General features: G+C 42.2%; 1 protein-coding gene across 4 annotated transcripts in view; it reads left to right on the top strand.

Annotated features, from left to right (window-relative positions):
• The window catches only part of aff2 (AF4/FMR2 family, member 2), a 711,233-nt gene that overhangs the window by 72,179 nt on the left and 623,047 nt on the right, over window positions 1-16,007 (top strand). The gene's annotated exons all lie outside the window — the stretch shown is intronic.

Raw genomic sequence — 16,007 nt, 5'->3', positions numbered from 1 at the left:
TCACAAAATTACTGCACAATAGCATTAAACAATTAGGCCTACACAGCATTATTAATGTAAACCTCCAGAAAGCCACAACACTAAACACCACGAGAATAGTCTGAAAGTTCCTACCAAATGAGAAATGAGTGTGCTTGGTGCTGCCTGTACCTCAGGTTTTACCAGCTTGAGCTGAGAGAAAATATAGATATAACAATAATAATAACAACTTATTTATAGAGCCCTTTTCATACAGGTGTTCAAGGTACTTTATAATGTGGTAAAGTGCAAATATGCAAATAAAAGATACAAAGATGTTAGTTAAAGGTAAATAGATTTTGCGCTGGTGTTTAAAAGTATCAGCAGAGTCTGCATCCCTTTTCGTTTTAGGTATTGAATTCCACAGTTTAAGAGCTTAGTTCGAAAAAGCTGACCTGCCAATGATCTCTTGGGAGAGGTTGTTTAAATCTTCGTATTATCTGCAAACTTTGCAACAAAGCCATCAATTCGATCATCCAAATCATTGACATGTAACGTAAAAAGAATCGGTCTCAACACAGACCAGCGGTAGAAGACCTGAGAGTTTGAGAAGGATTACAAAACGAAAGAGATCCTGTGATGGACTCAGGTCCCAGACCATTGAGAGCTTTAAAAACAAGTAAGAGAACTTTAAAATCAATTTTAAAAGACACAGGAAGCCAGTGCAGAGTAGGTAAGGCAGGAGTGATGTTCCTCATCCTGGGTTGCGTTCAAAGTTCAGCAGCGGCATTCTGAATGAGTTGAAGTTTATTAATAGATTGTTTTGAAAGGCTAGTAAAAAGTGCATTGTGGTAATATAGTCTATTTGTTATAAAGGTGTGAATTAGTTTTTTTAGTCCCCTGTGTGCTGTGCAACTTTATTCCTGAAACCAGTATTAAATATAAGATTGTGACAACGTTGTGTTTTCTGTAGCCTTTCACTGAAGCCTTTCAGACAGGTTTTGAAACCGAAAGGAGGTAGTGGCCCTGCCAGCAGAGAATAGTGAATCTCAGGCGCAAAACGTTGATGCACAGCAGAGGCTCTACTTCATTCGGAGTTTGAGGAGATTTGGTATGTCGCTCAAGGCTCTGACAATTTTCTGTATATATATGTTGTATAGGGGATGTGTCAGGGGACACGTTCTTTACGCAGAGAGTGGTGGGTGCATAGAACGCCCTGCCAGGGGTGGTGATAGACTATAGGAACATATAAGAAACCCCAACATGAAAGAAACATTGAGGGCTATGGAAAAAAGGGTTGAATTGGTATTAGAGTAGGTTGAAAAGTTGGCACAACATCGTGCGCTGAGGGGCCTGTACTGTGCTGTAATGTTCTCTGTTCCGTGTTCTATAGCCTACGTTGGTGTGGTTGTCGAAATATCTCTTATGGACTTGTCACATCGCATGCACCAAGAGATAATGAAAACTAAATTCTGCAATTTCCAAATTTTTAATTGGAGAAGACAACAGTGGAATTTCTTAGTGAGTGGGTGAGAAAGAAATGGAAGTGGAATAAGTTAATTATTGAATAGATCTGAAGCAAAAAGAACAAAAGGGAAATCTGTAGGAAATATAAAATATATAGATCAGTCTGATTGGCCTTGCCTAAGTCTCACTGTCAGGCCATTGAGAAACTTATAAAATGTTAGCAACACACATCAGAGTTGCTGGTGAATGCAGCAGGCCAGGCAGCATCTCTAGGAAGAGGTACAGTCGACGTTTCGGGCCGAGACCCTTCATCAGGACTAACTGAAGGAAGAGTTAGTAAGAGATTTTTATTTTTTATTCTTACTTAGAGATACAGCACAGAACAGACCCCTCTGGTCCTTTTAGTCATACTGGCAGCAACCCACTGATGTAACCTTAGCCTGATCATGGGACAACTTACAATCACGAATTAATCTACTAACCCGTAGGACTTTGGACTGTGGGAGGAAACCGGTACGTACACGGGAAGGAACATACAGACTTGCCTGCAGAGGACGCCAGAATTGAACTCCCAACTCTGATGCCCTGAGCTGTAATAGCGTGGTGCTAATCATGGCGCTGCTGTGCGATTCTGCTTAATTCCTCCTACTAATGAGGTGGAGGGTCTTCATTGTATGTTGCATGCGCAAAATCTATCCCCATTTGTAAGGAGTTTGTACGTTCTGCCCATGACCACAATGGTTTTCGCCTGGGTGCGCCGTTTTGCCCCGTGTTCCAAAGAAGTGTAGGCTAGACGGGTAGTTGGTCACATGGATGTAATCGGTCGGTGTGGGCTCATTGGGCCAGAAGAGCCCGTTACTGTGCTGTATCTCCAAATAATAACAATAATTACAGCTATTTATAATGAAAAATTAATGCAAATACAGATGCTGAAGATCTGAAATAAAAACTGGAAATTGTGGAAGCACGCAGCAGACCTGACAGCATCTGAGGCGAGGGAAGCAGAGTTAACATTTTAGATCAAGGACCGTTCGTCAGAGAAGAGTCTACAATTGGATGGAAGTGCATCAAGGTCAAAGGGTTAAGGGTTGAAAATGGAGTCAGTGAGGTAAGGTTACGGGATGAAATTATGCAGATACTCAGGCAAAAAGTATATTACTGTTGGGACTAGTGGGTGGGGTGGGGGTGGGGGTGGTGGGAGCACGGAAAGAGCCTGAGAAGAAGAATTGTCCTTGCAAGGGCTTGAGGAAACTTGGTGAGCCTGATAGAGACTCGAGAGACTGCAGATGCTGGAATCTGGAGCAGCTCGTAAGATGCTGGAGGAAATCAAAGGGTCAGGAAAAATTGGTAAACTACTTGATTGTGTACTGCAAGACAGTGAAAAACTTTGTTTTGCACGCTGTCTGTGCAGATCAATACTCTATAACATCGGTGTATTGAGGTAGTACAAGGGAAAACAATAACCAAGTGAAGTGTTGCAACTACAGAAAAAGTGTGGTGTAGCTGATAATAAGGTGCAAGGCCAAGACAAGGTTGATTGTGAGATCAAAAGCCCATCTTAGCGTATTAGGGGACTGTTCAGTCATCTGATAACAGCAGCATAGAAGCTGTCCTTGAGCCTGGTGGTACAGTGCTTCTTCCCAATGGATAGGGTTAGAAGATGGATGCTTGGGTTGAGGTCGTTCAAGGTGCAGAGCGATATGAAAAGCAATGGTGTAGATGTTGGAGTCTGTGGTCAATCTCCCCCACAGTCCTGATGAAGTTTCTTGGCTGAAACATCGACTGTTTATTCCCCTCTGTAGATGCTGCCTGACTTGCTGAGTTCTTCCAGCAGTTTGTGCGTGTTGCTCAAGGTTTTCAGCTTCTGTAGAATTTCTTGTGTCGACCCCCACAGTTAGAAGCCAAGATCTTTCTGTCTCAGAATATTGAAGTTTTGTCCTCTGTTGTCTCCGGATCTTGTCACCACATTATGGAACTGCTGGCATCATTCTCCCAAGATCATCTTCCTCTTTTGTGATCTAATTACTGGGCTAAACAAGGTGCCTGTTGTACAAGTTGAAGAATGAGACATGCCTTTCTCCTGCTTAAAATATTGCTTAAGTCGTGCTGAAGGAAGAGACGAAGGGGAATTATTTTACAGAGTTACCTATAAAACATTAGTGCCATTATTTTGACACAGCTGATTTCACAATTGATAGAATGTCCTGTGCCTTAAGGCTGGTTACATGATATGGGAGCTAATCGCACTGTGCTTATATTCCTACCCACTGCCTACTGGTTTGATTTAGAATAGGCTTAAACCATTTAGAGGCATTGAAATTAAGAAAGAGAATATTTTTCAGTTACCTAGGCAGAAAGAATGTATTTTTCACTATCGGGAAATCATAACTTCAACAAACTTCTATAGATGAATAGTGGGGAGTATCCTGACTGGTTAATCGGTTATTGTAAATTGTCCCATGATTAGGCTAGGGTTAAATTAGGGGTTACTAGGTGGCAGGGCTTGAAGGCAGGACAGGCCTAAACTGGCCTCTGTCTCAGTAACTAAATAATGAGATGAATCTCAGAGTATGTATATGGTGGCATATACATACATTGATAATAGTTTTACTTTGAATTTGAACTTTGATAATGCTTTTTTTGGTTACACTGTGAACTATGCCCACATATTACCTCACAGCCCCACTGACCAAAGTTGAATCCTGAACTTTGGAGCTGTCTATGTGGAGTTCGTATGCTCTCTCCCTGCGGCCACATGAATTTCCCGAGTGCTCCAGTTTCCTCCTGTAATCAGTCATACAGGCAGACATCGCACCCTGAAAAAACTCATTTCAGTGAGGTAGCACTACCATTTCAGGGAGGTAGCACCCCCGCCCCCCACAACCTATATGCCCCCCCCACCCCGGTTGACCTCCAGGGGTGTATGTAATACTTTGTTTAGTGATTTTGTCTAATCTGTAAACCGAGTTGGGTATATGCAGAAAATGTGATATTAAAGTATGTATTTATATTATCATGTTTATTCTATTACAATTTTAAGCAAGTCCACAGGGAGTTTGGCCCCATGTAGGATATCAATAGAGTAGCCAGCTAGTTTAAATAACGTTAGCTATGCTAATGAACAAATGACACCTGTTAAACTCACCTCAACATGTCTTTTACATTTTAACCCTCCATGGGCAATAGAAAAGTCACTGTTGCAAACAGTGCAGCGAGCAACACTGTCATTATTTTTGAGGTTGACTGTAAAGCCCACCCACAGAGAAAACTGATAGGTCTACTTAGCACTTGACTTGATTAGGATTAGGTGTTTGTTGGTTAGTACAGGCCTAATGGGTGGAAGAGCTTGTTTCTCTATTGTATCTCTATGTGACTCAATAGCTCTCTGATATTGTGCGGTTCAGATCAGATCCATTTTGAAGGCCCTCCTTTGGTTGGGTTCACTATGGATGTTGCGTCCCAGCTGTATAAATTTGCAGAAGACAGTGCAGTACGAGCATGGTAGCATAGTGGTTAACACAACGCATTACAATACAGGCGACCCAGGTTCAATTCCAGCCGCTGCCTGTAAGTAGTTTGTACATTCTCGCCATGGGTTAACTTTGAGTGCTCCAGTTTCCTCTCACAGTCCAAGGATGCACTGTGTAAATTGTAAATTGTCCATTAATTAGGATTAAATTGGGTAATGCTGGGCTGCAGCACCGTGAAGGGCTGGAACAGTCTATTCCACGCTGTATGTCAATAAATGAATAAATAAAAATGGAGAGTAAGCTATTTGAGACACATGCCATTGGGAGCATTTAATAGGTAGAGCTCATCACCACTACCACCCCCCTTAATGAACCTCAGGTCCATTTAAGTATAGAGAGAAGGCAGAAAAGGAATAATATGTTGATTGTCTGAAATGAAGAAGGGTAGGATTTATAACTCCTGCATTGACCAGTTAGGCTGAATGGTCTTCTTCTGTAGCAAATGATATAAGAAATACTAACACTAATAAGTATTAGTGCAGTATTTGATATCCAAATCATTGTAATATGATTTAATTACACTTACTGGTTGCAGTTAACTGTGAAGATCATTTTGTGGGGTCCACGTACAGTCACAGAACACTACAGTACAGAAACTGGCCATTTGGCCCATCTGGTCCATGACAGTCTGGTCTTCTGCCTTGTCTCTTGTGCCTAGTTCCACCTTCCTGTAGCCCATACTTCTCTAATCCTTGTGCTGTTCTGCTGAGCATATGGGCATACTGTGTTGGGTGGATGGAGTCTTTGGTTATGCTGGCTGCTTTACCATCTTACATTTTTATTTTCAGGACGCAGCTGAGCTGATATTTGTTCACCCAATGGGAAGTGAGTAGGGATGGTGGTAGAGGCAGACACATTAGAGCCATTTATGAGATTCTTTGATAGGCACATGGATGATAGAAAAATGAGGACCATGTGGGAGGGAAGGGTTAGGTTGATCTTAGAATAGGTTTGAAAAGTGGACACAACATTGTTGAATGAAGGTTCTGTAATGTGCTGTAGTATTTAGTCTTCTATGATGCTGCTATAGCCTTCCTTGATTTGCGAAAGAGATGTTTTCCTGGATAATTCTACATTGAGCAAAATTTTGTGAAGCGGAGAGGTTGAGCTGAAATGTATAATGGGTGTTCTGGTACTGTGTAACTCAGAGGGGTGCGATGCACCGCTTATTCCAATGGAAAATAAATTCTTAAATCAAAGACAAATACCTTAGAGAGTTAGTGGTGTCGTGAAAATTCATGAAATTACCTTATGTAAATCAACAAATATCCTAGGTCAAGAGGCCTGTTTCTGTGCTGGACTGCTCTGTGACCTGTTGACTCTATCTTTGTTCTGACAATTTATATCTTCCTTTTCATTGTGCTGTTTTTGCATAAATCTATTGTGACCACAACCCTCTACCTGCATCCACATATGTCAAGTTATGCTGCAGCTTTAGAAAGCTCTAGTTAAGCTGCATCTGGAGTATTGCATGCAGTTCTGGTTGCCCATTAAAGGAAAGATGTCGAGGCTTTGGAGAGGGTGCAAAAGAGGTTCACAGGATGCTGCCTGGATTCGATGACATGTGCTATAACAAGGTGTTGGACAAACTTGGGTTGTTTTCTCTGGAGCGGCAGAGGCTGAGGCGATATCTGATAGAGATTATGAGAGGCTTAGATAGAGTAAACAGGCAATATCTTTTTTCTCAGGGTTGAAATGTATGATAACAGAGGGCATGCATTTAAGGTGAGAGGGGGTAATTTCAAAGGAGATGTGAGGGTCAAGTTTTTTTTACATGGAAAGTGGAGGGTGCCTGGAATGTTCTGATAGAGGCAAATACATTAGGGACTTTAGAAGATGTTTAGATAGGCACATGAATGTAAGGGAAATGGAAAGATATTGACATTATGCAGGTGGAAGAGATTAGTATAGCTGGTCATTTAATAACTAATTTAATTGGTTTGGCACATTGTGGGCCAAAAGGCCTGTTCTTGTGCTTGTACTGTTCTACGTCATATTCCATGGCTAAACTATCTACTCCTTGCTTTTATGCTTCTCCTTAAATCACACATCTTTTTGTTGAGCATATATCAGTTCCTTCTTTGCCATGAGGTATTGTGATGATGTGAGGCCTTCATCACTCTAAAGCCTGCTCTGCATAACCTCCTGCTGATCTTCCAAAAGTTCCCAACTGAAAAAAAGCCTCTTCATTGTCTTTTTATGAACTTGGAAAGATCAGGTCTTCAAGATCATAAAAATGTTGCCTCCCAGATAATTTACCCCCTCCAGTGAAAGCAGAATGGATACGGTGAATGGACACAGGAATCCTTAATGGTTTGAAGCCCACAGGATGTTTAGGAACAAAAGCTCAGGAGCAGAAAACTCAGTCCTCCATTTACCCAATGTCTATTAACCTCAATTTTGAAATTTTCAATTGATCTTCAGAATCAGAATCAAGTTTAATCTCATTAGAATATGTCATGAAATGTGTTGGTTAGCAGCAGTAGTACAGTGCCATACATAATGAAAAAACTATAAATTACATTAAGTAAGCAGTGCCAAAAGTGAGGTAGTGTATAAATCTGCTGGCAGAGGGGAAGAAGTTTTTCCTGAATCATTGAGAGTGTGTGTGTTTTCATGCTCCTGTACCTCCTCCTTAATGTTAGCAATGAGAAGAGGGCATGTCCTGAAAGGCAGGGGTCCTTAAAGATAGATGTTGCCTTGTTGATGCATTGCCTCCCATGAAAGGAATAAACAGTCGGATGTTTTGGGCTGAGATTCTTTAACTAGTCCTGATAAAGGCCAGAAACATCAAATCCTGATGAAGTGACCTGCTGAGTTTCTTTAGCATTTGATATGAATTACTCTGGATTTCCAGCAACTGCAGAATATCTTGTGTTTAAAATGTCATGACATATGTCAGTGATATTAAACCAGTCTCTGATTCTGATTCATCGGGACAGAATTTCAAAGCCAGTGGCTGTTTATCTGAGGTGGAAGTGAGGAAAGGTTTCTTATCTCAGAGGGTTGTGAACCTTTGGGATTCTCCACACCCACGTGTGTGGAGGATGACTCACTGAATAGATTCAAGGTCGAGGTACAGTTTATTGGTCTACGATAGGTATTAACAGAACATATAACATTCTCCATCAGAAAGGGGCTATTCTATGATGGTCTCTATGATGGTAAGGAAAAAGCTGCTTAGTTTCTCCTCAGTAACAAACAAAATGTTGGAGAATCAGCCGGTCAGGCAGCATCTGTAGAGAGGAATAACCAGCTACATCACCATCTGATATGGGGGAGAGGGCTTCGTCACAGGATCGAATTAAACTGCAGCGAGCTATAAACTTTATCAGCTTCATCGTGGCAATAGCCTTCATTGTATCCAGGACCTCTTCAAGGAGCGATGCCTCAAAAAGGTGACATCCTTCATTAAGGACCTTTGTCACCCAGGTCATGCCTTGTTCTCATTGCTACCACCAGGGAGGAGGTACAGAATCCTGAAGGCACACACTAAAGGATTCAGGAACAGCTCCTTTCCCTCTGCCATCTGATTTCTGAATGAACATTGAACCCATGAGCACTACCTCATCACTTTTTTATTTCTATATTTGCACTACTTATAGTTATATATTAACTATTTAATTTATACAGTATATAACACCATAAGACCATAAGATATGGGAGCAGAATTAGGCCACTTGGCCCATCGAGTCTGCTCCGCCCTTTCATCTTGGCTGATCCGATTTTTCTCCCATCCCCAGTCTTCTGTCTTCTCTCTGTATCCCTTCATACCTTGACCAATCGAGAATGTATTACTGTGCCTTAAATATACATAAAGATTTGGCTCCACTGCTGCCTTTGGCCAAGAATTCCACAGATTCGCCACTCTCTGGCTTAAGAAATTCCTCCTCATCTCCATTCTAAAAGGACACCCCTCTATTCTGAGGCTGTGTCCTCTGGTCTTAGACTCTCCCACCAGAGGAAACATCCTCTCAACATCCACTCTATCAAGGCCTTTCAGCACTCGATAGGTTTCAATGAGGTGACCACTTATTCTTCTGAATTCCAGTGAATACAGGACAAGAGCCATCAAACGTTCTTTATATGACAAGCCATTTATTCCTGAAATGATTTTCGCGAACCTCCTTTGAATCGTCTCCAGTTTCAGCATATCGCTTCTGAGAAAATGGTCTCAGAATGGCTCACAGAACTCCAAGTGATGCTTCAGCAGTACTTTATAAATTCTTAATATTACGTCCTTGCTTTTATAATCTAGTCCTCTTGAAATTAATGTTCACATTGCATTTGCCTTCCTCACCACAGGCTCAACCTGCAAATTAACCCTTATGGAATCCTGCACAAGGACTCCCTAGTCCCTTTGCACCTTTTTTCTTATTTTCTCTCTGTCCTTTTATTTCTTCTACCAAAGTTCTTCTACACTTCCCGACACTGTATTCCATCTGCCATTTCATGGCCCGTTCTCTTAATCTCTCTGTCTGTCTGTAGCCTCTCTAATTCCTCAAAACTACCTGCAAACAACCTTTGCAACAAAGTCATCATTTCCTTCATCTAAATCATTGACATATCACGTAAAAAGAATTGATCTTAACACAGACCCCCTGTGGAACACCGCTAGTCTCCAGCAGCCAACCAGAAAAGGCTTCCTTTATCTCACTCTCTGCCCTCTGCCAATCAACCACTGCTTTATCCATGCTAAAATCTTTTTTGTAATACCATGGGATCGTAGCTTGTTAAGCAGCCTTGTCAAAGGCCTTCTGAAAATCCAAGTACACGACATCAACTGATTCTCCTTTGTCTATCCTGCTTGTTATTTCTTCAAAGACTTCCTGCAGATTTGTCCAGCAAGATTTTCCCTGGAGGAAACCATGCTGACTATGGCCTATTATATCATGTGCCTCCAAGTACCTTGAGACCTCGTCCTTAATAATCGACTCCAGCGTCTTCCAACCACTGAGGTCAGACTAATTGGCCTATAGTTTCCTTTCTTCTGCCTCTCTCCCTTCTTGAAGAATAGAGTGACATTGGCAATTTTCCAGTCGTCCGGAGTCACTCTTCGGAAAGATCAAAGGTTCTGATGTCTTATTTAATGTCAGAGAAATGTATACAATATACATCTGAAATGCTCTTTTTTTGCGACCATCCACGAAAACAGAGGAGTGCCCCAAAGAATGAATGACAGTTAAATGGTGGAACCCCAAAGTGTCCCCCAGCTCTCCCCTCCCGTGCGTTAGCGGCAGCGAGCAATGATCCCTCCTCCCCCATCGGCAAAAAAAAAGCCGGACTCTTAGGCCGAGCCTTTGGTGTGCTGAACAACGGCCTGTAAGGAACCCCAAGAGCGGGTCCCATTCCCACAAAGAACCATAGACCATTACTAATGCCTCCACAATCCCCTAGTGGGCTCAACCATGAGCTGCTCTAAAAAGTCATCTCATCGGCACAGTAGACATTCGCCCTCCTGGAATTCAGCACCAACCTGATTATCCCAGTCTACTTGCATATCGAAATCCTCCAGGACTATTGTAACATTGTCCTTTTGGCATGCATTTTCTATCACCTGTTGTAATTTGTAGACTATATCCTTACTACTGTTTGGGGGTCTGTATAAAACTCCTATCAGGGTCTTTTTAATTCTGCAGTTCCTTATTTAACCTTACTGTAATTCAGTTTTTTTTTCTATTATTATGGATTGCATTGTACTGCTGCCACAAAGACAACAATTTTCATGACATATGCTGGTGATATCAAACCTGATTTGGATTCTGGTTCATCGTCCCCTCACCTCGCAGTGTGGGACCTGTGGTCTTTAGGTTCATGGCTATTCCAGGTCATGTCCATCTGGGACTTGCCTTCTTCTCATTACTTCCATCAGAGAGGAGACAGAGGAGCCTGAAGACCTGCACTCAACAATTGAGGAACAACTTCTTCCCCTCTGCCTCAAATTTTGAACTGTCCATGAACACCACCTTGTTGTCCCTTTTCTTGCTCTATTTATTTATTTTGCAATTTATAACAATTTTGTGTCTTTGCACAGCCCTCCTGCCACAAAACAACCAACTTCACTTCTTGGTGCACTCAGTGGCCACTTTATTAAGTACCCCCTGTACCTAAGGAAATTGCCACAGAGTTCGTGGTGTTCTGCTGCTGTAGCCTATCTACTTCAGGGTTCGATGTGGTATGTGTTCAGAGATACTCTTCTGTACACCGCTGCTTTTAACGCTTGGTTATGTGAGTTACTGTTGCCTTAAAGTCAGCTTGAACCAGTCTGGCCATTCTCCTTTCTCACTAATAAGGTGCTTTCTCCCACGGAACTGCTGCTCACAGGAATTTTTTTTGTTTTACGCACCATTCTCTGTAAACTCTGGAGCAGGTGCTCCCAGCCGTTTTATTTTGTGCCATAGACTCCGACCATTAAACGAGGGGTCTATGGACCCCAGCCTGGGAGGCCTGCCCTGGAGACTGCTGGGCCTGAAAATCCCTGGAGATCAGCAGTTGAGATATTCAAACCACCCGGCCTGGCACCAATAATTATCCCATAGTCAAAGTCACATTTCTTTCCCATTCTGATACTTGGTCTGAACAGCAACTGAACCTCTTGACCAGGCCTGCATGTTTTTATGCATTGAGTTGCTGCCACATGATTGGCTGATTAGATATCTGTGTTAACGAGAGGGTATATAGATGTACCTAATAAAGTGGCCACTGAGTGTAAGTCAGTGATCATAAACCTGATTCTGATTCTGATTACGTGTGATAAGGGTTTCTACTTACAATATCCTTACAGGCAGTGAGTTCCAGACCCCTATCACTTTCTAAGTAAAAATATCTTTTACCTCATGTCCCACTTAGTCCTTCTGCTGGTTAATTTAATTCCATGCCTGCTGTTTTCATTTAACCCCCTGCTGAGGGAAGTAACTCTTTCCTATTTGATCTACTTGATTTTATACAACTCAATTTAGTTTCGCCTCAGCACCTTCTTTTGCAAAGAAAACAACCCTCAGTCAGTCCAGGATTTTCTCATAGTTCCAATTTTCCCGTCCTACGTAATCCTTGTTAATCACCTCGGCATCCTCTCCAATGCAACCACCTCCTTCCTGTACACCACGCCCAACTACAGTACATGTTGTCTTCACTTCTTGCGAGACCTGCAGTACTGTGCAAAAACCTTAGGTGACGAGATTGTCCGTCTGGGAGGAGCAAAGGATGTTGGGAATGGCGAGAGTGGAGCACCGCAGGAGGTGGTGCATGTGCAGACACACCCAGCCCTGACATACCGGGCATGGGCATTTGATTCCAAACAATTGAGTTGTTGATCATTACAAAATGTCTCTCTGGTGCTTCCTGTTCCCTTGCCTCTCCCTTCCCCTTTTCCCAACCATGATTCCCCTCTCTCTGTCCCCTTCCCACTCTCAGTCCACAATAGAGATCCATATCAGAATCAGGTTTATCATCACTCACATGTCATGAAATTTCTTTTTTTGTGGCAGCAGTACAGTACAATACATAAAATTACTACAGTACTGTGCAAAAGTCTTAGGCATCCTAGCTGTATATATGTGCCTAGGATTTTGCACAGTTTTATACCTGCTCAGTTTTATACCTGCAGGTTTATACTTGCCATCGAAACCGTACAATGGACACAAAATGCTGGAGGAACTCTGCGGATTGGGCAGCATCTATGGAGGGAATGACAATAGACAATATGTGCAGGAGTAGGCCATTCAGCCCTTTGAGCCAGCACCACCATTCACTGTGATCATGGCTGATCATCCACAATCAGTATCCAGTTCCTGCCTTCTCCCCATATCCCTTCATGCCACTATCTTTAAGAGCTCTATCTAACTCTTTCTTGAAAGAATCCAGAGAATTGGCCTCCACTGCCTTCTGAGGCAGAGCATTCCACAGAACCACAACCCTCTGTGTGAAAAACTTTTTCCTCAACTCCGTTCTAAATTGTCCACCCGTTATTCTTAAACTGTGGCCTCTGGTTCTGGACTCCCCTAACATCGGGAACATGTTTCCTGCCTCTAGCGTGTCCTTAATAATCTTATATGTTTCAATCAGATCCCCTCTCATCCTTCTAAATTCCAGTGTATACAACCTCAGTCGCTCCAATCTTTCAACATATGACAGTCCCGCCATCCTGGGAATTAATGATGAAGGATCTCGACTTGAAATGTCAGCTGCTCATTTCCCTCCAGAGATGCTGCCTGAACCTTCAGCATTTTGTGTGTGTCACTCATGATTTCTAAGACAATAGGGGTGGCATGGTAGTGTACTGGTTACCTCAATGCTATTTTAGCACCAGTGACCCAGGTTTAATTCCACTGCTCTCTGTCATTCTTCCCATGGCCACTTGGGCATCCTCTATGTGCTACAGATTCCTCCTTCCTTCTGAAGACATTCAGGTTAGTATAGTAGGCTAATTGGTCACGTAGTGTACAATTAGGGTTGCCACTTTCTCCCTCCCAAATAAGGGACAAAAGTAGCAGTCAAATACGGGACACTTGTGTTTACCCGAGAAAGACTACCATGACCATGAAGCCTTGCGCTGGCACCTGTGTGCGCATGTGTGTACGTGCCAATTTTTTTTCTACAAATCGGTTTTGGCGATTCTGTTCAGTGAAACTACGCTGTACATACATTATTTCTACTTTATATAGGCTGTGTATTTATCATATCATTCCTGCTTTTACTATATGTTAGTGTTATTTTAGGTTTTATGTGTTAGTTGGTATGATTTGGTAGGTTATTTTTTGGGTCTGGGAACGCTCAAAAATTTTTCCCATATAAATTAATGGTAATTGCCATTGATGTTGCCTGGTTTAGAAAGTATGCATTATCATCAGAGATTAAGGGAGCTAGGGCTTTACTCTTTGGAGAGAAGGAGGATGAGAGGAGACATGATAGAGATGTACAAGATAATAAGAGGAATAGATAGAGTGGATAGCCAGCGCCTCTTCCCCAGGGCACCACTGCTCAATACAAGAGGACATGGTTTTAAGGTAAGGGGTAGGAAGTTCAAGGGGGATATTAGAGGAAGGTTTTTAATTCAGAGAGTGGTTGGTGCGTGGAATGCACTGCCTGAGTCAGTGGTGGAGGCAGATACACTAGTGAAGTTTAAGAGACTACTAGACAGGTATATGGAGGAATTTAAGGTGGGGGGTTATATGGGAGGCAGGGTTTAAGGGTCGGCACAACATTGTGAGCCGAAGGGCCTGTACTGTGCTGTACTATTCTATAGTCTATGTTAATTGCTTCTGCGCTTTACGCCATTTCGGCACGAAAAGTTTCATAGGAACGCTCTACCTTAGTGGGGGGAAATACGGGACAAGGGCTGTCCCGTATGGGACAAACCAATTTAGCCCAATATACGGGATGTCCCGGCTAATACGGGACAGTTGGCAACCCTATGTACAATGGGCATGTTGGGCCGGGAGGGCCTGTTATCAGAGCAGGGAGGTCTAGCTCAAAGTGAAGGTAACATCGAGTTAGTCTACAGCTTTGTGTTTCTGTGGGCAATTCTGGTCACCACATTTCAGGAAAGATGTGATTATATTGGAGAGGGTGCAGAACAGCTTACTGAATCAGAATCAGAAACAGGTTTAATATCACTGGCATTCTGTATATCATGAAATTAGTTGTTTTCTGGCAGCAGTACACTGCCATTCATAATAAAACTGGATAGTACAATAAGAAATATATATATCATCATTATGTGCTGTGTCATTTGACATGGGCAATCATAGTCTCATGACTGTGATTGTTCTTGGCAAAACTTTTCTACAGAAATGATTTGCCATTCATTGTCTTCTGGGCAGTGTCTGTATAAGATGGGTAGCCCCACCCATTATCAATACTCTTCAATGATTGCCTGGTATCAGTGGTTGCATAGCCAGGATTTGTGATATGCACCAGCTGCTCATACGACCATCCACCACCTGCCCCCATGTCTTCACGTGACCCTGACTGGGGGTCTAAGCAGGTGCCACACCTTGGCCAAGGTTGACCTGCAGGAAAGTGGAGGGAAGGAGCACCTTACACATCCTTTGCTGAAGACATATCTCCACCCCACCACCCCACCACCCATATATATGTACAGTATGTACATACATAGACACACAGATATTACACACGCTATATATATGTACCTGGGTTTATTATCTGTTCAGAAAATGATGGCTAAGGAGAAGAAGCTGTTCCTAAGTTGTTGAGTGTGTGTCTTCAGGCTTCTGTACCTCCTCTTTGATGGTAGCAATGAGAAGATGGCATATCCTGGGTGATGTGAGGCCTGATTGATGGATATTGCATCTTGAAGATGTCCTTGATTGTGAGGAGACTAGTGCTCCTGTATCTCCTCCTTGATGAGGAGGAGCAAGGTGATAGTGGAATGATTTTGCACGTGTTGCTTCAGATTTCCAGCATCCGCAGTCTCTCCTGTGTCTTACAAATCTTATAGCTACTGATGTTGGGTAGAGATGCAAATAAGCAGATAAACTGTAGAGTTTATCATTTTATATGTCTTGATTAGAAAAAGAAAGATTTGCATTATTGCACCCGGAACATTATGAGAGAAATACCTCAAAGTTTAGTAGCAAGGGAACTGATCTCTGCTCCTGTTGCAAAACTTGTTCTTGTTTGTGTCATGAGATGCAGAGAAATTTGCTCCATTATTGATCTGTAGACCAGTATGTAATATATTAGATTGTGTGGGATCACAGCTGAGCTAAACTTATTAAAATGTCACTGACAATAACTTGCATGGATCTAACATAGGAAAGCACTCTAATCAAAATTCAGAGTTCAGAATCAGATTTAATATCACTGGCATATTGCTTGAAATTTTAAACTCCAGAGATTCTGCAGATGCTGGAAATAGAGAGCAACACACACAAAATGCTGGAAGAACTCAGCAGATCAGACATCATCTATGGAAATGAATAAATAGTTGATGTTTATCTAATATTTATTATATATAAATTAAGTAGTGCAAAAAAAGAGAAAACAAAACGGTGAGGGATTGTTCACAGGTTGGTTCATTGTCCGTTCAGA

The sequence above is a fragment of the Mobula hypostoma genome, chromosome 10 (assembly GCF_963921235.1).
Source record: "Mobula hypostoma chromosome 10, sMobHyp1.1, whole genome shotgun sequence".
NCBI classification, from domain to species: Eukaryota; Metazoa; Chordata; class Chondrichthyes; order Myliobatiformes; family Myliobatidae; genus Mobula; species Mobula hypostoma.
The sequence above is the reverse complement of the archived record's forward strand: the minus strand, read 5'-3'. Positions and strand labels throughout refer to the sequence as shown.